The following is a 26,995-nucleotide window of genomic DNA, read 5'->3' as shown; positions in this document are numbered from 1 at the left end:
ACTAAACTTAACTTACTTCTGAGTGGAAGCTGCATGCTATTCAGAAACCAAAGTGTAGAACACAAATACATTAAAAGTATAATACTCACCAAGCCTCGGGATCTCGATGCCTAGCAGGTTGAGCAGGTCCTGCCCGCAGACGATTATATCTGCCCAGTGGTGCATCAGCTGCTGGATGGTGCGCTGGACCTGGGTGGTGGCCCTGATGAACCGCACACCCTACCCTAATGTTGTTGACGCTCCGGCAGGGGATAGATGCTCCCAGGCCTGCCACTTGCTGCCAGCATGGAGGGGAGGTGGCGCTGCACATAAAAAACAGTGCTACCAACTTTTCCTTGCTAAAGATTGGCCGAGGCTGCACCCCTTGATGGCTGCACCACCCATAAGGCAGGCAGGCACTGTTTCCCTGCTGGGTGAGGTAGGGTAAAGAAGAACAGAAAAGAAACGGGAGGAATTATAAAGATGGAAGAAATAAGGGGAAAAATACTCAAAAATACCAAAAGTCACAAAAATACTAAAAAAATTAAAACAGCGTAAAAATAATTAGACACAAAAAGACACACTAATACAATAAATAAAAAATAGGGGTAGATTAAGTGAAAGGTTGGAGGATTACAAAGATTGAGTTTGAATAAAAAGTTGAAGGCCCAGCACCACAAACAGAGTGAAAAACAAGAAGGGCGCACCATGTGAACCGCACCGTGACGTTTGTGCGCAATTTTGAACGCGAGTGCGTACTTTGCAATGCGTCTGATGGCAATAGCAACGCAAACGGGCACAATGGAGAACTCTGTCTGCTTGTGTAACTCAGTGTAGTGCAGCAGACATTTTTAACCACTTTGCAGAGTTCCATGTAGCGCAACTCCACGAACTCCACCCAGGCCTATTTTCAAATTGTAAAATAATACCACAAAATAGGTTGAACTTACAGTGCAATTTCTATAAAGTATAGATACTTTGCATAATGGTAAAGAACAAAAGACTGAACATAACGGATGCCAAGGACTTTGTTTAGCTAAGAGTCAAACGTTCAGAGCTGGATTTTAAGTAGCCGCGTGCAGACAGAGATTTTTACGAGAGCGTTAGCATAGCAAACATTGTCATTACTGGGTTGCCTTAAGAAGAGGAAAAACAGCAGCACTGGCTGCCATTTGCAATAGAGGAACATTATGTATGTGAACTCTCTTCACACGATCTCCTATCTAATGAAATTACATTGTAAGGTGCATGAGCAGGTGTAGGTATTCCAAGGGTTAATTTCTTATGCCCATCCTAAATACAGCTTACATTGATATTAGGCCTGGATGAAAATTAAATTACACTAGCATTATTCACAAACGTTTGGTTACTTTGTGCAGCAAAATGTATGCATAATTACTGAGATTATGCCAGTACACATCATATAATTTTAAAATGAGATGTACTGTTTTTGGTAACTTTTTAATGTATAGAGTATCTCAAGTAGATTTTTAAGCACAAAACTACAAATTGTAATAAAGTGTTTTGAACCTGAGTAGCAGTTCCTTTATCGTGGGAGATCAAAAAATATTTCAGGTGGATGTTTTACTTGAGTGGAATGTTCGGGTAATTTTTGAGTGCAAAACCAAATCTGAACGCGATGAGCAGTGTTTTGAATTTGAGCAACAGGAAATAAACTTGTAATTACATTTTGAGTTAAATTGTATCCTGAATGAACTATTTCGGTAACTTTTTGGGTGCAAGTAGCACTATACGTAATAATGTGTAATTTTGCAGTCATTTCATGTAATCATAATGCAGTAAGTTATGTGAATAATTCTCATCCTAAAATTGATAATTGAATTTCATGTCATCCTCATTCACACCACTGTAGTGCTAAATACTGTTTGAACTTGTTCATGGGCTTGCCGTTCAAAAATCCTTTGTTATCATTGGAAAATGCTTTACGTTTGTCCTTCCTTGGGGCGGTTTGGTTACAGCCATGGACATCAACCCTATTACATGGATAATTGCACCTTTGCCGATACGTTTGACTGCAAGAAAACTTGATTTTCCTTTTGTGTCTCTCCTTTGCACTTGAATAGGCTTGCTTATGTCAAGTGCTTTACTTATCATTTTCAATTTAAATGACAAGAAAAGTCCAGTTAGAAATTTACAACGCTAATAGCTCTAATTCAAGCAAATGCGAGACCTATTGCATTGCAAATGCTTGCTTAAATGTGGCATGCATACGTCCTATGTTTATCACTATTTATATTTTAAACATAGAGGGCCTGATTATTAACACCAATCGGTGCATGTGACCGCCAATGATCGACACACACACTCTCCCTGGTGTGGGCCAAGACCATTGGTTTTTAAAAGGCTGCTTTCTACTCCTGTGGGGAAAACGGGCTCAAAAGGGCCTCCTCACCTTACGTTTGAAAGAGGAGATTCTCACTTTTCAAATGAGGCCTTTCTGAAAGTGTTTCCTGGCCGTAAATCGCAGCCACGCTGCGATCCATGGCCAGGAAACACCACTAGATACATGGAATGTTATCCAGGGGCATCTTTAAAAAAAAATCATGTTGATATATCCGGGGGGGGGGGGGGTGTTGCGATCGCCCAACCCCAGGAGTGAAAAATATATATTTTTTTAAATTTTTAAATAAATTGACTGTGGGGGTCGGCTCTTTAGATAATGGGCCAACCGCTCTTCCACGCGAGGCATTAAAAAAAATTACGTTGGTTTACCCCGGGGGGGGGGGGGTAATGTCGTCTCAAAATATTCAAAAAGATATATACAAAATAAATAACTTAACTGGGGGGGCCAGCCCTTTGGAAAATGGGCTGACCACCCCGGGGGCATTTTTTTAAATAACAGACATTGATTTACCCCTGGGGATGTTGCGATAAAATGAAATTGACAGTGGGTCGCCAGTGAGCAGAGCTGAACCATGCAGGGGCAATTCTTTATCTTTATAACACAAGCTTTATTCAGTCATAAACCATCAAAGCAAGAAGGAAAACAACATTGTCAACACAACCACATATACAGATAAAATTAATAAAAAGATGAATAAATAACAGTTGAGAAAACATCATCCATTATTCACAATAAAACAGGTAAAATCTCTCAATACTCATCCCAGGATATCCAAAATTATGAATTACAATAGATAAAAAAAATGGGTCCGTATGTGCCATGCAGCGACAAGGAACTTGCTAACTGCATGGATTAAAATAACAGAAGTATTACTCTTTAAAATCCTAAGGGCAATAGCAATTTGCCTAACCCCCAACATCCGACAAACTGGGCGTATCCACTTACGTCGAGGGAGGGCATATGATGTGTAAAGGAACATAAAATGGTCAACTGATTCCAAGGCAGTATTACAGCATGGACATAAGCTAGATACCAACAATGACCTCCAACTACCAGTAAAGGAAAGTAGCGGTAAATACCCATAACTGAAGCAAACATACAAACCCTTCGCCAAAGTATCAGGGATAAGATCTAAAAAAGGCTCAAACTCAGGATATCATTTAAAATCAAGAAAAGCATTAGTTAATCGACCATTGGATGAGCCAAGGAGGTAGTTGTTCCTAACATGGGACCAATATGCTATTTTCAAGGGCAATATATGGACCTTCTCTAAATTCCATAGGTTTTCCCAATAGTTCCCAAGCCTGTTAGAAACATGCCTAAACCATGGAATAGAACTCTCATTAGATATTTTTAAAAGATCAAGAAGAGAGTCCCTATAAACAGCAAGCTGGGGAGTGATCCAAATTTGTACCCAGAAAAGTAGCGATTTTAAAGCTATCCAATCAGAAATACGATTAAAACCAAGATCCAAAAAGATGGGAATCAAACAGGTACTACCTGGGTACACAAGTAATGCTATGACAAAATTATTCTCACCCACCAGTAATTTGGAAGTTTTATAAGAGCCCCACACCTCATCACCATAAGTGGAAGCATTTTGTGCTTTGGCTAAATAAATCTTAATAGCCGGTGAATCAGCTTTCGTAGCTATACTTTTATAAAAGCGCAAAATGGACCCAGATCTGTGCTGAAGAAGGGACACACTCTTGTTGATATGTTCTTCCCAAGACAATTTATTAGAGATCCTCACACCTAGATAGTCTAGTGTGCTTACTTCCCCCAGAGAGGCCCCTGCTAATGTAATGGTACATCTCCTGGCTGATCGTGGACTGAACACCATCAATTTAGTTTTACTGGCGTTTAATTCCAGCCCGTGATCAGTACAGAAGGTGATAAACTTGTCGACAAGAATCTGAAGACCCATTGGGGTCTTGGAGATAAGAAGAGAGTCATCCACAAAGAGCAATATAGGAATCTTTTGCTCATTTAAGGAAGGTGCGTTGTTTTGACAAAGAGATACTGCTTGTATCACCTCATTTATAAATAAAGTAAATAAGGTTGGTGCCAACACACATCCCTGGCAGACCCCGTTCAATCGGAATATGGTCTGTCAATTCGCCCTTGTTCCCCCATCTCACCTGGGCATATGGGCCCTCATGTAACCATTGTAAAAGATGGATTATGTTCGTAGGGGTACCTATTTTGTGTAAAACATCCCACAATTTCCTTCTAGGGACCAAATCAAATGAAGATCGAAGGTCCACGAAGGCAACATACAATTTTTGTTTAGCAAGCATTACCTAATTCCAATATAAAGGTGCCAATCTAAAAAACTGATCGACAGTACTAATTTTGGGGCGAAAACCTGCCTGTAGTGAAGACATCTCATAATGGATATTAATCCAATCTATAAGCCTTCCCAAGAGTTGTTTGGCAAAACTTTTTTGAAGATTATCGATAAGACTAATGGGTCTATAATTGCCAGGAAAGGTCACCAATCCCTTTTTGTGGACAGGACCTATTTCAACCCCTTTCCAGGTACTAAGTATCGGACCTCCAGCAGCTATAGCAATACACAGCATATTTATATAGCTGGACCAGATCACTGGTTCTGACTTGTATAGGTCCCCTGGTATCTTATCTGGACCTGGGGCTTTGGAGGGTTTCAATTAATTAATTACAGCTAATGTTTCCTCGAAGGTAAAAACAATATAATGATCATGTTTACACACATCTATGTCCGAATCACCAGATAGTAAACTCATTGCAGCTGGTTGCTGAGAGTCGTTATTACAAAAAGAAGAATTACAGGGCATGCCGTACAGATTAGAGGAGTGGTCAACCCATCTCTCAGGCTGGATATAGGTAGGTAGTATGTTTCTTACCCTCTCTATGTCTACCAGACAATACTTCCCAAAAGACCTATTGTTGTTAAGTTTGGCAGCATCAACAAGTCCTGCCAAATGAAGTCATCCCGGCTTTTCTTCACCTGTGCTATTGCTTTATAGTAGGCTAGTCTGGCTGTTCTAATCGCCTCCTGAGAGCGGGACGCAATGGCTAACTTTAATAGATGTTTAGCCTTCAAACAATCCTTGTTTAACCACTCTCTGTTTTTAGGTACATGATCAGAATCCTTAATGAAGACATTCTGCAGCTTGCGTAGCATTATTTCATGGATGGTAAGAATTGGAATATTAGCAACCTCATGTCCCTCATAATCCGCCATGACACCAATAAACGTATTGTAAATCTCCCTAATCATAAATGGATTAGACAGCACTTTTGGCCAGCTAACACAAGTATAACTATTATTCAGTTGTGGCTCAGGGACAACAGTGTAATAGGTATGCAAGGACCTCCTAAATTCAGCACTACATAAAGTTAAAATCAAGGGGTTGTGATGGCTGTTGTGTTGAAATTCCACCTTCATGTCCTCCAACATCGGCCATAACCTAACATCCAGTAAAAAATAGTCAATAAGACTGGATGTCAGAAAGCGTTAGGCCATTACAGTCCCTGAGACCATACTTGAGACATAAAGACGTCAACTGTAGAGCAACACAGGAACGGCTGCATGATTGCTCAATAGCCAAAAGCGGGATTCCCCATTGCTCATCCTCTTCAGCTACTAAATCATTACTTAAATAAGAGGGTTCAAAGGTGCAGTTCATATCCCCTGCAACCACTACCTTGGTGTCGGGGGCAGGGTGTCTAAATATTTAGATAGTTGGATTAAAGTCTGAGACTCCTGTCCCCGCGACACCAACCTTGCATAAATATTGATTATAATGATCTTGGGGCCTCTATTGAATGTGAGCAGCACACCTTGTATATCCAGGAAATCGATGTTTAATAACAAGTGATTGCACTGCAATCTCTTGTTGAGCAGTATCACTACACCTCCTTTGGCACAGTTAATGTTCCCTTCTGCAGCTAGTGCCATCACCTGATATGTTAGAAACCCATCCAGAGAGACAGGATCCATAGCCCAAGTCTCCTGGAATAAACATATATCCTGCTTATTCGCAAAGTTGACCCACTCAGGATCCAACAGTTTCCCACCCAGCCCAGCCAAGTTCCCAGACATGATGGAGAGATCTGCTCTGGTTTCTAGATTAATAAGACCAAGGAAATGGGATTTCCCCATTATCAATAGACTTAGTGGACCCCCTGGCCCACCCACCGGACCCCCAGTAGAAATTAATGAATTGGAGTCAAAACACTGAGCTTTCCCATAGCCAACAGACTTATTGCGCACCCCCAGCCTACCACTCCAGATAGGAACTATTGAGTTGGAATCATTAGTTAGTCAATCGACACCTGATGATGAATGCAAGTTGTCTCCTGTCAGGGTCAGAGCACGCTTTTGGCTAATATCAATCATCCCGCCAGAACAATTTGCGGGAGGTGGGGAAGATTTAAGTCTGACACTCTCATTGGGCTTCCGAAGATATTAAGTACACAGTTCAAAATCGATAAGATTATTTGTCAACTGTCTATCCTAAAAAAAAAAGGAAATAAAATCAAATTTGGATCCGGGCAGGGAATGTCGAACCACCTCCACAATATCTGCGCGGATAACAGAATGGCACTCCGCTAGACTCTCAACCAATATATGACCTTATTTAACAAATAGTCCCGGGTTTCCGCAACCCCTGGGGGTAATTTAGGAACTTCAACCATAAACAATGTACCTTCTTTGTTCTCGAGGGCCTGAGTCTGCTTCTTGGATGCGGACAATCTCTTTTCAACCTGATGTGGGACATCATCAAGTAACTCAGTATGGCAATTTGATTGGAAGGCTGCTCCATTCGGCACCTGAAGGCCAATCGTCTCACTATGGTCAGCAGATATAGTTTTGCCAGGTCTATTAGGCCTGATATAAGCCTGATCTTCAACAACAGTCACACGCTTGTGTTTGTTGGCCTCAGAAGGGGCCTGTAGGCCTTCAGTGTGGAAAACAAATTGGGTGGAAAGAGAAATAGGACCAGGCTGTAAATATTAATTATCTGCTTGAGGCCTAGACTCAGATGCAGCCAAAATGGTGGGTGTGCCCCTCAAAATAGAGCAGGGCACATCCACTTTTGGTCGAGAAAAACTACAACCACATGACAACCCCGGATACCTCACCAGTTGGTTCATTAATAACAACATCAGATTCTTTACTTCGTCTAGCTTGCAGAGGCAAAATCAAGACTGTCATTTAGCCTCAATGATTTATCCAAACCTTGGGGAGAGTTAGTATCGTCTCCAGTAGGCAAGCAGGTCCCAGAGCGTTTATGTATAGTAATTTTACAAGGAACTTCTATATTCTCCAGTGGCCCATAACGATTTGAACATTAAATCGTAGGCATTACCAAAACCTCAGGACTCAGGGGAGGGCAGAGGACCTCATCCTTAGTGGGAGGGCCAACTTTGGTACTCAATAATGTGTCCAATTCACAGTCAGATGCTCAAGATAGTTCCAACCCTGGCATTTCAACAATAAGTTTTGATTCAGTCTCTTTTAGTGGCTTAAGCTGCCGTTGTTTTTTTTTTCTTAAATATGTCCGGTATTTTTATGACAAAAGGATCATGTTGTAAAGACAATGAGTTCAAGTTGTCTCTTAAGATTGCCTCCACTTCTTCTATTAAAATATCTGTCTCTTCCAAGGAGTGACTGCCTTGGTTAGGAGTGAAACTCGTTTTACTTTTAGATCGTTTCGTAGATTTCTTTGAACCACTAGACTGGACTGAAGGAGAGTATCCACAGCCTTTTGTTTCCCCAGCTCTAGATAACAAGGAAATAAGTAACAGGGTAGATAGCAAAAATATATAGATAAATGGATTAAACCTTGGGGTTTTGACTTACTTCCTTAGATGATAATAACGCCCAGCCCAGCATCTGTCGGGCGATGGCGGGCGCAAAAGGGCCCATCTTGGCCCAGTCTTCACCCGGGCGCACGCCCAGGCACGCCTCGCATCGCGGTTCAGATGGCACTTAAGCTCAAAGTGTTTCCTTACTCAATGAAGGGAAAACGGATAGGACACTTTTGATGAGTTGCAAATATATTTATACTGTCATAAGTTTATTCCTCCCAACGCATTTCAACCGTAGCCTTGATCACGGATGGGGGAGTCAAAACTTTAACTCAATAAATATCATAATACACCAACATAGAAAACAGACCGACAATAAAATACAAACAAACTACTCAAAAAGGTGGTCGCCATCTTGGAATGTTAACTACTATCAGTTTTGTGGCAATGTTATCTCAAATAGATTTGAGATCTCTTAGATTTCCCAAAAGGAATTGTAGTAATAAGAACCAAAAACATCCTAAATATGTATTATTCATTTAGCCTAATAATATTTCATTAATATCTTTTATGTACATGATGTATATAAAAGTAATATTACTACATATACTGATCAGAATATAATTAATCTCCACAACTCCAAATTGTATAATTGTACAAAATTCCATTTTCTCTATGCCACTAAAATTATAGCTGCTACCACTTTAGAGTCTATGTTTAAAAATATTATCTCCAGACACCCCAATAATAAGTAAAATCATATATCTATATATATCCATATCAAATGGAAGCTCGACTAGCATTGTTTCCTTCATTCTTGTTGTACCCAGATCTACCTCCCAAGATGTATGCTCATTTCTTCACTTGAATTCAAACCAAGAGGGAAAAGAGTCATAAAGTTAATAATATATTTTGATTCCAATATTCATAATAATTTTTGTCTATCACCCCCACGTGAATTCAATCTGATCTGGTCACATACCACATAGCTAAGCAGTTTTTCATTTCCCTGATGAATTTCATGGAAGAGTTGTGCTACAGGATAATTCCAATCACAATTATGGATAGCTCTTATATGTTCTAACACTCTCTTTTTTGCTTTGTGTGTAGTGCTTCCCACATAGATTTTATCACATGGGCACCTTAAACAATATACACAGACATCCGTATTACAACTGAAATGTCCCGTGATCTCATAGTCAATTTGTCCATTACCTAGTTTGACATTCGTACAGTTGGTTCTATATTTACATGCCTTACATTGTTTACAACACTAAAATCCCATCAATTTTGATCCGTCATTATCACAATTACTAGAGTAGACCACCACGTTGTGACTAAGGCTATCACGTAGTGACCTTCCCTTACGGAAGGTAACCAAGGGAACATTACACATATATGTTGCTAAGTGTGGATCTGTCTGTAAGATGTGCCAACTTTTAATAAGTATTTGTCTCATATTGAAAGCCTGGTTAGAGTAAGTTGTGATAAATGTTATTTTCTCCTCATTTGCATTTTGTTTTTGTACCTGATATAGTAAGTCTGCTCTAGAGCAGCTCACTACTTTTTTTTATAGCTTTAGTAATCATATTGTTACTATATCCTCTTTCTCTGAATCTCACGCACATTATTGTACATTCCTGCTGATATTTTTCCCAGGTGCTACATATGCGCCTGGCTCTCAATAATTCTCCATATGGAATACTTCTAATCAGATTTGGTGGATGGGCACTTTTAGCATTTAGTAAGCTATTACCTGCTGTTGCCTTTCTATATAGCCTTGTATTCACAACATCATTTTCAACACTTATTTCTGCATCCAAAAACTGGATTGATGTTTCACTGTGCTGTTCACTCAATTTAAGATTGTATATATTGTCATTTAAAGCTGCTACAAAATTCATAACTAAATTCTAATCTCCTCTCCAGATAACAAAAATATTGTCTATATAACGACACCACAGCACAACTTTGTCCCTATAGTCGGCTATATTGGTGGACAACTGTTCTTCCCACCAACCCATGAAAGGATTTGCATAGCAGGGAGCGAAACCGGTGCCCATAGCTGTCTCTTGCATTTGTCTATATATTTGGTTATCAAAAAGAAAAAAATGATTAGTGAGACAATACCAGATCATATCACAAATCATTTCAGTATGCATTAAGTATGAGATAGATCTAGCTCTCACATAATGTCTAACTGCTGTTAGACCCAAATCATGTTGTATGCATGTATAAAGGCTTGTGACATCCAATGTCAGAAGCAAAAAATCATTTTCCCATCTTAGGCCATCCATCATCTTTAAAAATTGTGTTGTGTATTTCACATAAGAAGGCAAACTCTCCACAAATGTTCTAAGATAATAATCAACATATCTAAAGGTGTCTTCGAGTAGTGATCCTATTGCTGACACAATTGGTCTACCGGGGGATTCTGTCTATCTTTATGTTACTTAGGTAAAAGGTAAAGGACTGGGATCTTAGGTTGGTCACACTTAAGAAATTGGTATTCTTCCCACTCTAATAAACCCTTGTCTGTCCATTCCACTAACAGCTTATGATATTTAACAATGGATATTTTTAAGTCCATCTGAGTAGCTGTAATATAATAGCCTCGTCCCCCAACTGGCGTCAACCTTCATGCAAATATTGTCTCTTATCAAGGACAACCACATTGCCACTTTTATCTGATTCACGAATCACAATATTAGTATCATTTTTTAGATTATCAAGGGTCCATTTCTGCGAGACAGAGAGGTTGTCATATTCCTTATTTTTAGATCCATATCTTATTTTTTTAAGCTGTCTAATTGATATATGTTTATGGGATTCCCGATCCCATGGTCGGACCGCTACGCTTGAGCCTCGATATTTCAGGACTGACTGAGGGAGATATATAAAATATCGAGGCTCCCACAAGATGATTTGGGTATTTGGATTTGTGTCCCGTTAACTATTATTCAACTTTACGAGCAGCGGAGAGTTTGTGTGCGAATCGGGATGTGGCCGCCATAAACCAGCAAGTGCACATCTCCACTTCCAACTCCCCTGTTTTTTTTTTAGGGAGAACCTCACACATTTAAGTTTACTACTTAGCAGTAACTGTGAGAAGGGGAGTGTGTGGAAAAGTGACAAACTACTAAATGGAGGGGTTTTGGGATGACTAAGGAGAGGAATAGGGAGGGTTATGGGGAGGGACATGCACCCACTCACGAAAGTGGAAGTCTATTGCTAATCACAAACTGAGCTTCAAAAGGCACTACAGATAAAAGAGGACCTAAAACTGTAGTAAATCCAGCTCAGAGCTTCACTAAGTAAAGCACCACACATGGTCAACCACTGATAAAATAATACCCTCCCAGAGAAAATAATAAAGATAAGGAGATAAAAACCCTTAGAAAATGATGTAAAATGAGTTCAAAATAATTTAACTAGTTACAAATATAAATATATTTTAATGTCCAAAAATATAAATGTTTATTATTTAATTAAAAAAGTAACAGCTTGTTGGAATTTATAAATGAATGTAACTGTATTTTGATTAACATATGAGTTGATTAATTCTAAACATCAATTTTAATACTTGATAATGCATAACTTAAAAATGTATTATTTTCAATGTAGGTGTGAAATTAGTTTGTAATTTAAATACGACAAAATATAATTTAATATATGCAAATTAACTGAAGATGTAATTGAAAATTAACTCAGTAGTGCTGCTGTAGCATTTTTGGTTCTACATTTAACATAAATATATAAAAGTAATTTACATTAATATTTAGCATTAAACATGTTTTTTTTTGGTACATAAAGTTTGGTACTTCATATCTATATGCCACCATAGGGAGATTTCACAGTCGAGGTGAAGATCTCCCTATGGTAAATTATAGGAAACCCATTTCTCAGTGAGTGTGAGCATATTTACATTTAAAAGCTGGGGAAAAATCCCAGGGCAAACTTACAGGTTCCCTAAAAAGCATTACCAGAGAGCCATAGTCCCATTTATAAAGTTTGGTGAAGATTGTACTCAAAATGTGGCAGATGTCCAGTCCCCCATTTTATACAGTGTTATTAGCAATACCTGCATTTGATATGGCAGACTGAACATCCACCACATTTTAAGGAAGATTGAAGATATTACGCAGACCACAATTATGGTCAGAGAAAACACAGTGGTGCAAATCTATTTTTTTTGGGTGAGAGATTTTAGAAAGATTTTCCAACTTAGAAGGCACAACTTGAAAGGCTCTGGTGACGAGTCAAGTAGTGAGCCATTGAAAGTATGTGTCTATGAACAAATTAACTCTTAAACTAACTGCCCCACTTCAGTTAGTTTCCCAGAACTTCACTTTTGTGTGGCATTAAATTACGCAAGTTTGAAGGCATAGACATGGCTTCGATGGGCATGTGGACAGCAGTAACTAGTCTCTTGCCTCTTTCATTGTCAAGTACAAACTCTGCAGTTGTGATGTGATTTATTTTTCTTCTTTGTTGTAGGAGTGAGGTTTGAAAATGGTTTACCTACAGCCTTGAAAGGACTTTGCACTAGAGGAAGTAAAGGCTACTGCATCTACAAGGAGTGAGACAAACAAAAGTGTCCAATTCAAAGTCAAAGAAGGACATCAGTGTGTAGCCTGAAGACAGACAACAAAAATAATTTTGTGCTCAAAGTATCATTACAATCCATAAGCAAAATTGACCTGACAGAAGAGTTGACACCTTTGGTCTGATTTAGAACCGGCATTTTGTTGTAAATTTTGTAGTACTACAAAACACACTACAAAGCAGAAGTTTTGTCTATACTTATATGTGCAGCAGTTTTGCCTATACCTATCTGGCAGACTTCTCCACCCCAGCTGTGGAGTCTCTGCACATGTAAGTATAGATTTTAGCTGTAAATTTGTGTTGGACACAAGGGAGTGGGTGGGAAAAGGGGCAAACATACTACTAAGGTGAATGGGGCTATGGAGAAGTAAGAGGAGTTTAGGGATGGACACAGGGTGTTTAGGGATGGATGTCACCCAATCATACAAGAGTAAGTCAATTGCTTTATTCTGAGGGTGGAGACATGAAAATTACACTTTTGTAATAACCTTACACTTGAAGGGCATGATTCACAAAAGTAAACTTTCACTTTTGTTGAAGGTTACTATATTTAGGTATTAACAAACAATGTGCATAGCTTTACCCATCTGCACTCTCCATACTTATGTGTGCAGAGGTGTGGAGCACTCTATACATATAATTATAAGGAGTGCAGATTCCTAAAATTATGTAAAAGCAGATGTAGAAACAAGTAGGATTAAATAGAATTCATGGTAGGTGTATGAAAAACAGTGAGAGCAACTATGAGGAACTGGAAGAGCAGGAGTAAGATTAGGTACCAACAACAGTCAGCAGTAGGTATACATAGAAGTAAGCGTGAGCAAAGAAGTATGAAAGTGAAATAAAAAGCAAGACTGTGACTACAATTAAGAGTCCAAATAATATATAGGAACTGCACGAGTAAGCAGGAGCTGTTGGGCTAGGGTCAGAGTAAAGGTAGTACTAACTGTAAGTAAGGGATAAATATAAGTAAGAGTAGGAGTAATGAGGACTAATTGTAAAAGTGAGTACAAGTAGGAATAAGAGTGATAGAATGTATAGCATGAATAACAGGAGTCATAAATAGGAGTGAGCGTAGGAGAAATTAGGTGTTGGTAAAGGATCAACTATAGGAATAAAATGTATGAGTAAGAATAGGAGTAGTTAGAAGTATATGGCAGTAGTAGGAGTAAAAGTAGCTATAGTAGTGAAAGGGAATGTCTTAGTTGGAGTATGTGTAAGAAGTAAAAGTACGTAGAAGCAGGTTTAGTAGAAAGTAGTAACAGTGTCAATATACTGAAAAATTTACCTGCAAGTGAACTTTTTACACACCACTGATTTAATTTCAAACACAAATGTGAATCTTATGTATGGTTTAAAAACAGTTAATTTTCTACATTTGTTTGATTACAACCTAGGTTGGGCAAGGGATATTGGTAGTGTGCATGGCAAGTTGCTAATGTGAGGATAACTGGACTGAGGAGGGAGTCAGTGAGCTACATTGAAAGTGAGCTACATTGAAAGCTACATTAGGCCACACTAATAGTAACTTGATTAGTTTTGGTGTTACTAATCTGGACTGGAAGTGGGAGATGCCTTGTGACCAGACTGGAAGTCACTGAGGTTGACAGTGGTTTATATGCCCAGGAAAGAGGAGACCATTGTGTAAATGTTCTGTTCACTGGACGTGGCTAAAGATTCATACCTTCTTGCCCCTTCCAGTTCTAGTACATTAACTTTACAAGTACCACCATCAATGGAGCCTTTGAAAATAGAAATAGTGTGATGCCTGATGAGTTTGTGACCTTCTTCTTTTCTATTGACATTATTACACATTAGCAATCTGTTCAAACTCTACGATTTCCCATCATCTATCATGGCAGATGGCCTTGGACCTTTTAACTACTCTTGTGAGACCCAGGATTTCTGAACTTCCCTCCTCTACAAAGCATAGCGACTTGACTTTCAAGTAATCTTCCTCTTTTATGTTACAAGGTTTGAAATCAAACTCACTATCATACTATTCCTTCAACTTCCTTTATTTGACTATTACTTTTTCAATAGCATTCATATTCTTGTGAAATCTTTAACGTTGATACTTGATGACAAGGAGCTTTAAGTTCAGAATCCTCTTCCAATACAAGTACAAAGGTGAGAAATCAGCTGTGGTGTTTGGAGTTAGATGATAACACTACCAATTTTTCTTGAACAAACGATTTACTATCCTATCCACAAGCTTGAGCAAACTGTACACCTTCTTTGATAATTCTTATAGATTATTCTACCTGAGCCTTGGATTTTGTATAATTTAAAGTTGTAGATATATTCTCAATACTTTCTTTACATGGAGATTATTTCAGTTTATTAGATACAAAATGCACTCCATTTTCTGAAATCAATGTTTTGGGAAAACCTCATCTAAAGAAATTCTCCTTAAAAAATCAAAAACTACATTCGCACACATGTGTCTGTTCTACCTGCTTCAAATAGTAATCAACTAAAACCAAAATATCCTTATCTTTTTTTCTCAAAGATAAGGTTTGTCCCAAAATATCTGCTCCTAACAATTCCTAAACCTTACCAGGGAATGTCACAAAAAGTAATTCAGTTTAACAGGCTTTAGTGACTTAATAGATTTGGAACATACAGTATATTCTTCAACAATATTAGTAATCATGTCATCCATCTATGACCATCAACACCTAGAACTAACTTGTTTCTTGGTAGAGGTTTCACCCAGATTTCCTTTGTGATTCACTTTGATTATCTTGGAATTGATAAGTTGAGGGGGCATAAAACTCTTCATCTCTCAGAATAAAGTAATTGTTCTTGAACAGCTCATCTTTTCCTTCCAGTAGATTTGGAATATTTTGGTCAACATTTTTTCATGTGGCACTTGCTAAATATACACCTTTAGATGTTTTTCAAGACTGCATTCTTCAACAGTTTCTTAGTCAATTCTTCCTCTGAAATATGATCATTTTCAGCTTCAATATTGTCATAAATTCTAGAATCCGTGCATTGCTAAAGATCAAATTTACTTTCAGTCGTATTCTCTAGGGGCACTCTGGAAAGGCAGTCAGCTCTGCCATACCATAAATAAACTTTATGTCATTTATAAGGTTTCAGGAGAGTGCAAATGAGTCTGGATATGGCTTACCTTGTGCCTTTACAAGTAAACAAGGATAATAAAGGCTAAAGAGTGAAACATCTTTTCAAATGTTTTGAAATGTTCTACTGCCCACATGAAGTTAAATACCTCCCTTATAAGGGTAGAAGATATCTTTACTGCATCAGACAAAGACCTTAAGGCAAATGCTACTTGTGTTATATTTCTCCTTTTAATCTTGTTTTTTATGTTAACACAATGTATGACCCTCCCTATCTGGCATCCCCAGTGACTTGGGGCCTCATTACAAGGCTGATGGTCCAAAGACCACCAACCTTACAGTGACGGTCAGGCTGCCGCAACTGTGGCGGTCGGACCACCACTTTACTACCCTGGTGGGCAGACCTGTCGCCGCCAGGGAACATGGTTCTCGAGGGGGTGATGGTGGTCTGAGTTGTACTCAGCCACAGCGGTGCTGAACTTAGCACTGCCTGGCTTATTACAACTCACCTTCCTACCTGTCTTTTAATGGAGGGGACCCTGCCAAGAAAAGGATGTTAGAAAGCCAATACCGGGGGGCACAGGTATGCCCCTGCACTGCCAATGGGCAGTGCATGGGCCCCCCTGCCTAGCACCCTTGGAATGCGCAATGTCTGCTGTGAGCTACAATATTGGCCTCAGCTCTTTTAAAGGAGCTGAGGCCAATATTGTAGCACTGTTCCCACCAAGCAGCCCGGCATGAACATTGAGTTGGTAGGATGCCACTGTCTTCGGCTTTGGTGGCCCCATGGTGGGACCACCAAGTCATAATACGGCTTTAAACATTTTACCCTTTCATTAAACCATGAAAATGCTGGTTGAGAAACAATACTTTCTATCATTCAGTTAGGATCAAAAGTCAGTTTCTCAAGCCACACAATTTGGGTGTGTTTATTTGCCAGTGTACAATGATACAGTAAAAACTGAACATATTCCAAGAATTGTGATCAATTAATGGCAATGGCCCTTTCTGCATAGTCACACCCAAAGATTGTGCATTCCTCCTCCCCTTTTTGTTGAATTAATTTTTGTTGGCTTTAGGACTCTTGACACTTTAACACCGCTAACCAGTGCTAAAGTGCATGTGCTCTTTCCCCAAAACATGGTCACATTGGCTTATCCACAATCAACATATATAATTTACTTGTAATTCTCTAGTAAGGTGCACTACTTGTGCCCAGGGTCTGTAAATTAAATGCTGGTAGTGGGCCTGCAACACTGATTGTGGCACCCACTTAATAAGTCCTTTAAACATGGCTCATGCCTACCACTGCAGAGCCTGTCTGTGCAGTTTTGCTGCTATGTTGACTTGGCAATTAACACCCCTTGCCAAGCCCTAAACCTCCTTTTAATTACACATAAGACATATCTAGGGTAGGATACAAGGAGCCCATAGGGCAGAATGCTGCTTAGTTTTAGATTTAGATGGAAGTGAAAAATTCCCAAATTAGTTTTTCACTACTGTGAGGTCAACCTCCCTCATAGGATATATTGGAGATTCCTTTTTATATTTATCTAGTTGTCCTGCCATTTGATAAAGTTTGTTTTGACCAATGACTTTGTGTTTCACCACTGCGCATATTAGTTGCTCAATGTTCACCAGTAGCACATGGTATGTTTTGTTCAGTTGAGCCGCCTATTGGCTTTGACATGGCATTAGCCATTACTTTCTGTATTCAGTTTAGCCGCCTATGGGCTTTGACATTGCATTAGTCATTACATTCTGTATTGTGCCTATTGGCTTTGACATGGCATTAGCCATTACTTTCTGTATTCAGTTGAGCCGCCTATGGGCTTTGACATTGCATTAGCCATTACATTCTGTATTCTGCCTATTGGCTTTGACATGCTGTATCCAGTCTAGCCGCCTATTGGCTTTGACATTGCATTCCTATTGACTTTGACATGATGTATTCAGTTTAGCTGCCTATTGACTTTGACATGCTATTAGATATTCTGCCTATTGACTTTGACATGATATTATATATTGCATTTTGTATTCAGCTCAGCTGCCTATGGGCTTTGACATGATATTATATATTGCATTTTGTATTCAGCTTAACTGCCTATTGGCTTTGACATGATATTATACATTGCATTTTATATTCAGCTCAGCTGCCTATGGGCTTTGACATGATATAAGACATTGCATTTTGTATTCAGCTTAGATGCTTATTGGCTTTGACATGACACTAGACATTGCATTTGATATTTAGGTTAGCTGCCTATTGCCTTTAACATGACATTGAATTTGATATTTAGGTTAGCTGCCCATTGCCTTTAACGTGGAGTTCTGTATTTTTCCAAGCTGTGTTTTTGCACCAGAGAACCAAGATGTTTTGCTCTCACAGTAGACTAGACCTGATAAGAGAGAGTACATGGGCGTCGTTTCTCTTCCCTTGAGCTTGGGAACAGGAGTAGTCTTGGAGACCTGGCCAGTCTCCAAAAGGCTTGCTCAGTTTCCCAGGTCTGAGGGGAGGGGGCACACCTTTGTAACGAATGTAACAGGCTGCAGAGAGTGAGATTCGAATCTGCCGGACCTCGTGCTGGAGCTTGGCGCAGGCTGCCAGCAATCCCGTGTGGGTAGATGAATCTCTCTTTCTCGCGGCTGACAGGGGTCCTCAGCTTGCAGACCTTAGAAAGATGAAGCTGTGAATAGTTCCCACACGGTGAAGTATTTGTTTTGCTTTGCATTCAATATCTTATAAATATAACCTGCTGTGTATATTGCAAACTGATATATTTTGTTTGATTAACGCGGACTTGAAAGCTACTAATTCGTCATTCATATAACAACAATAAAAGTCTTCTTTGACCTCAGAAGTGCATTTCTGTTGTGTTATGTTAGTGCTTAGAAGCTAAATAAGAGGAAAGCACTACAATAGTGTAGTTCTCTATTGGAAGGGCTGAGCTGTCATGTTTAGTACCTATGGAAATGTAATGCTAACTCTTCTTAAATGGTAAAGTAAAATTTATCATTAACATTTTTAAAATACCTGTATTAGAAAGTTGTCATTTTTATCCTCTTAGCCCTGTGTGCTGCTGCCTGTCTCCAATACACAACTGGGGATGGTTACAGATGGGCCTTGTGCATTTCCTCTAGACAGCCACACGCAATGGGAGGTTAGGTGTGACTTGATGGGCCTTAATAGGCCATTTGCTGGCTTGATGGGGGGCAGAGCTTAAAACTGCCTCACTTACATCTAATTAGGCTTGTCCTTTCTACCCACAATAGGGCTAAACAACCCTGCATTGTCACTCCAGCAAGCTTGGAGCCAGGACGGGGGAGGCAGGGCATCTGTGTACTTCAAAGACATGCCTCTACAAGGTTCTCCCACCTTCCAGAACCTTCCCGAACCAGGGCTCCAAAGTATAAATACTGGACCTCAGACACCACCACTTTAGTACACGTCTGGACCTATAGATACTGTGCCAGGAATGAGGACTGCTGTGCTTCTGAAAGGGCTGCCACTCTGCTGGACTGTTACTTCACTCCTGCTTTGCTGTGCTGACCTGTGCCTGCTGCCCTCTCGCCTGGGTGTGAGAAGGCCTGGACCTGCATCTCTACAACCCAGAACCCAGAGTGACTCAAAGGGATAACTTACTGGCCCCCTGCTTGAAGTCTCAAGAACACAAAACACTTTTAACCTACCTGCTCCTGCACCTGTACTCTGCAATCTGTGAGTTTTCCCTGCCAAATTGTACCACCCCTGTCCTGGCCCATAAGTGGGCCTAATGTGCTCTGCACTCTGTGGTCCTCACAAGAACAGATGAGAAGCCTCGCAAGCAACACCATGCAGACTGTGTACCAGGATTTAAGGTACCTGTATTCAGCAGGCCTAAGTTGGTCCCTCTATCCAGCCCACAATTTATTGTGGTTGAGCTAAGCGCTTGACTTTGTCGTGGTGCGGAATGACCAGATAACCACAGTTGGCCCATTGCACTTTTATGTGCTATTGTCACCTAAATCTTTAAAATTGCATATCTCAAAATCTACTTATTGGAGATTTGTTGTTTTAGTCTTGTTTTACTCTGATACATATTCTCTATTTTCTAAACTGGTGTGGAGTCTTTTTGTGGTGTTTTTCACTGTGTCACTGTCATTTAAGTGTTGAACAAATACTTTACACATTGACACTTAAGTTAAGCCTTGCTGCTCTTTGTCAAGTTAACAGAGGGTGAGCGTAGGTTAATTTAGAGAGTGCAAGTGACTTACTCTAACTAGGATTGTGGTCCCTATTTGGACAAGGTGCATACCTCTGCAAACTAGAAGCACAATTTCTAAAAGTAATTAGACCTGGGTGGAATTTGAGGAGTTTTGCTCTGAAGAATTCCACGACCTGAGGAGTTTTGTTAAGTTGGCAGTTCGCACTGGTTTTCAGTGCCTAGAGTTTATCCCACACTGTGAAATCAGCAAGAATGGCATCACGCGGAGTGACAGAGGGTGCTAACTTTTTTCTGCCACTCTAGTAGATTTTCTACTCGAGCGGCAGCATCCTTGACATGAGCGGCAGCTTTCTCAATGCGAGTGGTAGCTACCTGCAGCAGCCACACACGTTCAGAAATCTCACTTGTGCTCGCCAACTTTGTTATTTCTCTCGCTAGTGCTTGCCAACCTAATGTAAGTAAGCTGCACAAGAGTATGAAACTCCACTCCTTATCAGTTCGAGGATTTTTTCTGAAATCTGGGCTCCGCGCAGAGTGTGAAAAACTCTGTGAACTCTGAGTGGCATTGCAGAATTAAAGTCCCGTTTTTGAATAAAGGATTTTACTTTCTTTAGATAAGAGAGCTGGTGCCAGGTCTTATTTGTCTTTTTGGGAATACATTCCTTGAGGGTGATGTATTTATATTCAGGGTGAATTCAAGTGGTTTGGCATTCAGTAAAAATTGTGTTTGAAGCTGTCATGTTCATAACATTGAGCCAGGTATTTGCGCTCTCTTGTTTTATAGAATAACAGGAATTCTGTCTTCATTAGGTTGAGCTACAGGTAGGTGCTAACCTGGATAAAATGTAGACCTGGGTGGAGCTCACAGAGTTCATGTTGATAGATGCAAGTAGCGCATTCTGCATTGCAAAGTGAGTGCAAACGGCACCACATGGTCACATGGGCATGCTGCCATTATGTTTTTCCTTTTCTGTGCATGGTATTTGGCCTAATTTTCAATCTAGTCTCTATCTTTGTAATCCTTCCTTTATCACACTTTCCTACCCATATTTTACCTTCATCACATCAGTGTGTGTACTTGTGTTTGTGTATTTTATGTTTTTGTCTTTTTTATTTTCTGTGACTTTTTAACTTCTTCATTTCTTCCTTTCCTCCTTTCTATTCCTTCCCTTTCCTGTTTCTTTTTTTTTCTTCCGACCGAGAACCATGGCATTGTGTGGGCAAGGTGGCAGAAGTGCACGGGGTGCTGCTAACCACATACACCTTGTGGTCTTAAGCGCTGCCAAGGGGTGCAGGCCCATGTCATTTTCGCTGAGGAAGAGGTGGTTGCAGTAGTTTTGTTTGTGCAGTGCTATCTCCCCTCAATGCTGGCAGCAGGTGGCAGGCCAGAGAGTGAGTACGACCTGCAAGAACATTTGCTGCTGTTGGGCAGGGTGTGCGTAGGTGTATTGGAGCAGCGCTGGGCTGACATCATCGACCAGGAGCAGGACCTTATTGAACTGCTGTGTATCAAGGTTTCAGGGCTTGATGAGCACTAATTACTAATTAGTTGTTGTGTTCTACAATGCTTTTATTTTCAAATAGCATGCTGCTCACACTCAGAGGTAAGTTAAGTTCACATATCGTTACAAATATTATGTGATCCAATTTGAGTGAGCCAGGTTCTTGGTGCTACCTAGTTGTGGTGTAGGTGCTCGCTTGGACTGATTACTTAAGAAGCCATGTAGGCTCCTCTGTCATGCCACTCAGATAGTGCCACTGTGGTAGTGATATCAGTGAGTTAGCATTCTCTGGCCTAAATTTACAAGAATCTGGAACATCAGTGTTGATACGCTAGATTTCTTGCGCCCCCCACTGCCACCTAACAACACCATGGATGTGCTGTATTGTAAATAATGTGCACTATGGCACATGTTAGGCCAATAGAGTCAGAATTGTTGACGCTATTGTGGTGCTTTGCTCCACTAGCGTCATTTTGTGCAGATTCCTAGAATCAAATGAAGGTTCCCTCACATTTGTATTTCTAAAACTGCTGCTGCCACCATGGGGAACTAACCCCAAACTCTGCTTCTCTTTCTCCACAGCCAGGGATTCCCTGTCTAGGGTTAGCTGCTGCTGCATTAGGTTCAGTCTGGCCTCCTCTAACCTCAGATTTATGAGTTCCCTATCTAGGGACCGGTTCTCAGGGTTAGAATGATGTGAAGCCTCTGAAACAGAGGTAAGATGCGCAGAGGGAGACCTATCTCTAACAGTGGCCACTTTAGTGACCTGGCCTCTAGGGGTGAAGGGAGCCCTACTGAGTGTGAACCCTTACCACTACCAGTTATACTAGGTGGCTTGTTGGCAGATAGGTCTGTGGAAGGACCCACCCAGGATTGTCATCTTGCTCCTCTGAGCTTTCCTGGTTGGAGTTATCATCTACCTCTTCCTCAGTGCTGATTCCCTGGTCATCGTGAAGGAGGAGATTTAAGAGATACTCCTTATTGGGGTTCTTCCCAATCCCTAAATTTCTTTCAATGCAGAACCCCTTCAAGCTTTTATAGTTTAAATTGTCATAGGTTGTCTTGACAGCTCTAGGTGTGGCTTCTACAAAAGACATATTGAAAGAAAAAAGTTTAGGAAAGTGAGTAAAAAGTTAGTAGAATAACAGCTAACTTTTTAGAGAAAAGAAGAAAACGTTTCAGAACTTTGTAAAAACGTTTGCAAAGTCTAAAGAACTTTTAAGAACGTAGCTATAGCAGAGCAGATTAGGCTGAACTAGGAGACATGCAAAGCTCATGCAATACCACTTATACTTACACAGTACTTACACACAAGTAAATATGATACTCAGTGTTACCAAAAATAAAGGTATTTATTTGGGTGACACAGTACCAAAAATATTTTAGAGGCAATACTCCTTCTGGAGGTAAGTATTATACATGATATATACACTAGACACCAAAATTAGACAAGTAAATAGTCATGGAACAATGCAAACAATAGGAAATGCTATAGAATGCAATGGGAGAAAATGGGTCTAGGGTCAACACAAACCGTATACTAAGAAAGTGGAATGTGAATCACAAATTCCCCCCTAGGCAAGTGTAGTGTGTGCAGAATCACTGGGAAAGTAAGAATACGGTAAAGATAAGTAAATTACCCCACCCCAGAGCCCAGAAAAGCAGGAGTGAAGTACTGCAAGTTTCCTTAGGACACACTACACCTTGTTTTTGGGATTTTGCATCAGCCAACCAAGTCTGCAGAGAACAGCTGCTGTACTATTGGACCTGAAGACCTGCAAAGGAAGGGGGCCAATTCCAGAAGTCGAAAGAAGTTCAAGGAAGAACAGGAGCCCCTGCCAACCCAGAAGAGGGTGCAAAAGAAGAGTTTATGGTTAGTCAAAGACTGCAGAATTGCACCCTAGGAAGATGCCAGTGGGATCCTGCACAATGCAAAAGATGTCCAACGGCGTGAAGATTGTTGCAGACGAGATTTCGTGTTGTAAGACGCCAACAAGCCTTGGCTACTCTGAAAGTGTGTTTGGAGTCAAAATTGCGCTGGATAGACCCAGGAGGGACCTGGAGGCCTCAACTCTATGTAAGGAGGAAGAGGGGGCACTCAGGACTTTAGAGAGCCCTCAGGATACCAGCCATCACCCCCAGGAGTCACACGATCTGGGTTCAAAGGAGGTGCAAGATGTGGTTGATGCAGCACAACAAAAGAAGGTCCCACACCGCCGGAGAACAACTCAGCAAGTTTTGCATTGCAGGATGAAGTGATGGGGACCTGGGCCAGGCTGTACTTGAAAGAGTTTTGCAAAGAGTGCATAGAGGCCTCAGGAGGTGAAGAAGACGCAATACACAGGGGTACCATCGTTCTCAGCGAAGGCAAGGTCTTACCTCCTCCAAATTGCATCAGCTGGTCCTCAGGACAGTTTATATGGATGATGTCCACCCTCTGTGTCCTTAGGAGCATGTTCATCGCTGTGAGAGGAGTCCCAGGGTACCGGTTGTTGTCTTGGAAGGTGCCTGCTTGGAGCAGGGGAGTGACTCCTTCACTCCACTGGAGATTTCTTCTAGTGCAGGATAAAGACAGGGAGTCTCCAGAGCATGCATACCATGGACACTGTTGCAGTTGCTGACTTGGAGCTGAGGTTGCTGAAGAAATGTGTCTCTTATGGACACTTTGTTGCAGTTACAGGTTTCTTGGAGCAGGCTGCGGTTGACCGAGGTCAGAAGAGTCTGAAGTTGTTGCAGAGGATTCCTGAAGGAAACTTGCAAGCAGAATCTGAAGAAAACCTACAGGAGAGACCCTAAATAGCCTTGAGAGGGGGATTGGCTACCTTATCAGCTAAAGACCTATCAGGAGGGGCTGCGACATCCCCTGCTGGCACTGGCCACTCAGAGCCCTCCAGAGTACCCCCACACTTTTCAAAGCAAGATGGCTGAAGTTTGGGGCACACTGGAGGGGCTCTGGGCACCACCCCTGGGGTGGTGACAGACAGGGGAGTGGTCACTCCCCTTTTCTTTGTACAGTTTCCCGCCAGAGCATGGGAGAAGGGGTCCCTGAACCGGTGTAGACTGGTTTATGCAAGGAGGCCACCATCTGTGCCCTTCAAAGCATTCCCAGAGGCTGGGGGACGCTATACCTCCCCAGCCTGTAACACCTATTTCCAAAGCTAGAGGGTGTAACACCCTGCTCTCAGAGGAAATGCTTTGTCCTGCCTTCCAGGGACTGGGCTGCCCAGACCCCAGGAAGGCAGAACCCTGTCTGTGAGGTGAAAGCAGCTGTAGCTGCAGTGCAATCCTCAGAGAGCTGGTATGGCAGTACTGGGGGACCATGGTAGGGCCCCCAGGATGCATGGAATTGGCTCCCCAATACCAAATTTGGAATGGGGGACAATTCCATGATTTTAGACATGTTACACAGCCTTATTCGGAGTTACCATTGTGAAGCTACATATAGGTATTGACCTATATGTAGAGCACGCTAGTAATGGCGCCCCCGCACTCACAAAGTCTATGGAAATGGCCCTTACCTATGTGGGTACACCTTTGCTGGTGCAAGGGTGCCCTCACACTTAGTAAATTTGCACCTAACCATCAGCAAGTGAAGGTTAGACATATAGGTGACTTATAAGTTACTTAAGTGCAGTGAAAATGGCTGTGAAATAACGTGTGCGTTATTTTACGCAGGCTACAATGGCAGTCCTGTGTAAGGGTTTGTCTGAGCTCCCTATGGGTGGCAAAAGAAATGCTGCAGCCCATATGGATCTCCTGGAACCCCAACGCCCTGGCACCTAGGTATAATATACTAGGGACTTATAAGGGGGGGCCAGTGTGCCAATTGAAATTGGTAAATGAAGTCACTGGCCTACAGTGACAAATTTAAAAGCAGAGAGAGCATGAGCACTGAGGTTCTGATTAGCAGAGCCTCAGTGGCACAGTTAGGCACTACACAGGCATACAAATTAGGCCACAAACTATGAGCACTGGGGTCCTGGCTAGCAGGATCCCGGTCAGACAGGCAAACCACACTGACATACTGTTTTTTATCTATGAGCACTGGAGTCTGGCTAGCAGGATCCCAATAAAAACACACTCACACACACTCACAAACAGGCCAAAAGTGGGGGTAACCATGCTAGAAAGAGGCTACTTTCTCACAGTACTTCACTACTTTATGTATTCCTATGTTCTGCCTACCAAAAACATTGAGAAAAAAATTCTTGGCATGTGCCACATGTTACGGGACAAGTAGTTCATATGTTATTTAATGCCTTCTATAAGTGATTTAAGCCTGTACAAACTTTTCCCTTTTCACATTCATCAACTTTCAGATTCAACTACAGTGACTAACTAAGCCTTAGTTAAACCTAAGCTTAGGCATATGATGATCAGTGACACCCCACTATTCTGTAGCAAAACTTTACCGTACTTACCCAGCCTTTTCACTTTACCTTACCCTGCAGCACAGTAACTCAAGTTTCCATACCTTACAGCCAAGCAATTGTTTTTGGTTAAAGTAATTTGTGTTTGAGCGTAAGGCAAGGAAGTAAAGTGTGATCAAGGGCTTGTAATTTCCTGTTTTGTAGATGGGATACTCTATGATGAACGAGACCAGTAAAGTCTATATAACCCGTTCCTTTCCCTGTACTTCAGTGCATCATTTTTTTGCAGTCAGAATAACTATCCACATGTTATACATGACATGTGCTAAGTATAATATTCATGTGCCTCTTTGGAGTCAGGGTAGAAATGAAAGGCGTTTGGAGAACAGAAAGGCCATTGGAATCAAAGTAAGATAATTTTTCATTGCACCTGCCCCAGCTACGGACTGAGGAGAGTACAAATTTGAACCCAATGCGCTAGCTAGCACAGCTCCATCCATTTAGCACAGCAAGACTAGAATACTTGTACGCCATAGTGGTTTATGCCTTACTCATCAATCAGAGTTATTTCTCTTTTTTCAACACCACACAAAGTGTCTGTGTGGATTACTTTTTTTAAGAAATCCTTTACATGAAAACATCACTCTGTTTTTTTAACCTGGGGTTATGCTGCCTCCTTTCAGCCAGTCAGTGCTTTTATATGAGGCATGTATGGTAAAACCATGTCCCTGTGACTCTTAATCACATGAAAAATTGCAATGGCCCTGAGGGAACAGTAATGTACTGCTACTGTGCCATTATATAAAATTTGAGATCTTCAGAAGGACTACTATATTGCAGAATGCTGCATTATCTGGTGCACTTGGGCAGTAGGATGGCACGCCTCGAGTCCCAGCTTTAAGACCCATGAAGTCTCTGGTAGAATGACCTCTCTTAAGCCTTTTTTATTTTATTTTTTTGGTGCTATGGAGCTTTTGTGGATTTAGAGGGTTAGTGGCACAGTTCAGTTAAATGCATTACAATAGTCCTTCTGCCCCAGAGACCCAAGTTAATACAGCATTTCATAAATTAACACACC

This window comes from Pleurodeles waltl, chromosome 2_1, assembly GCF_031143425.1.
Source record: "Pleurodeles waltl isolate 20211129_DDA chromosome 2_1, aPleWal1.hap1.20221129, whole genome shotgun sequence".
In the NCBI taxonomy this organism is placed as follows: domain Eukaryota; kingdom Metazoa; phylum Chordata; class Amphibia; order Caudata; family Salamandridae; genus Pleurodeles; species Pleurodeles waltl.
Note: the sequence above shows the minus strand (reverse complement) of the source record.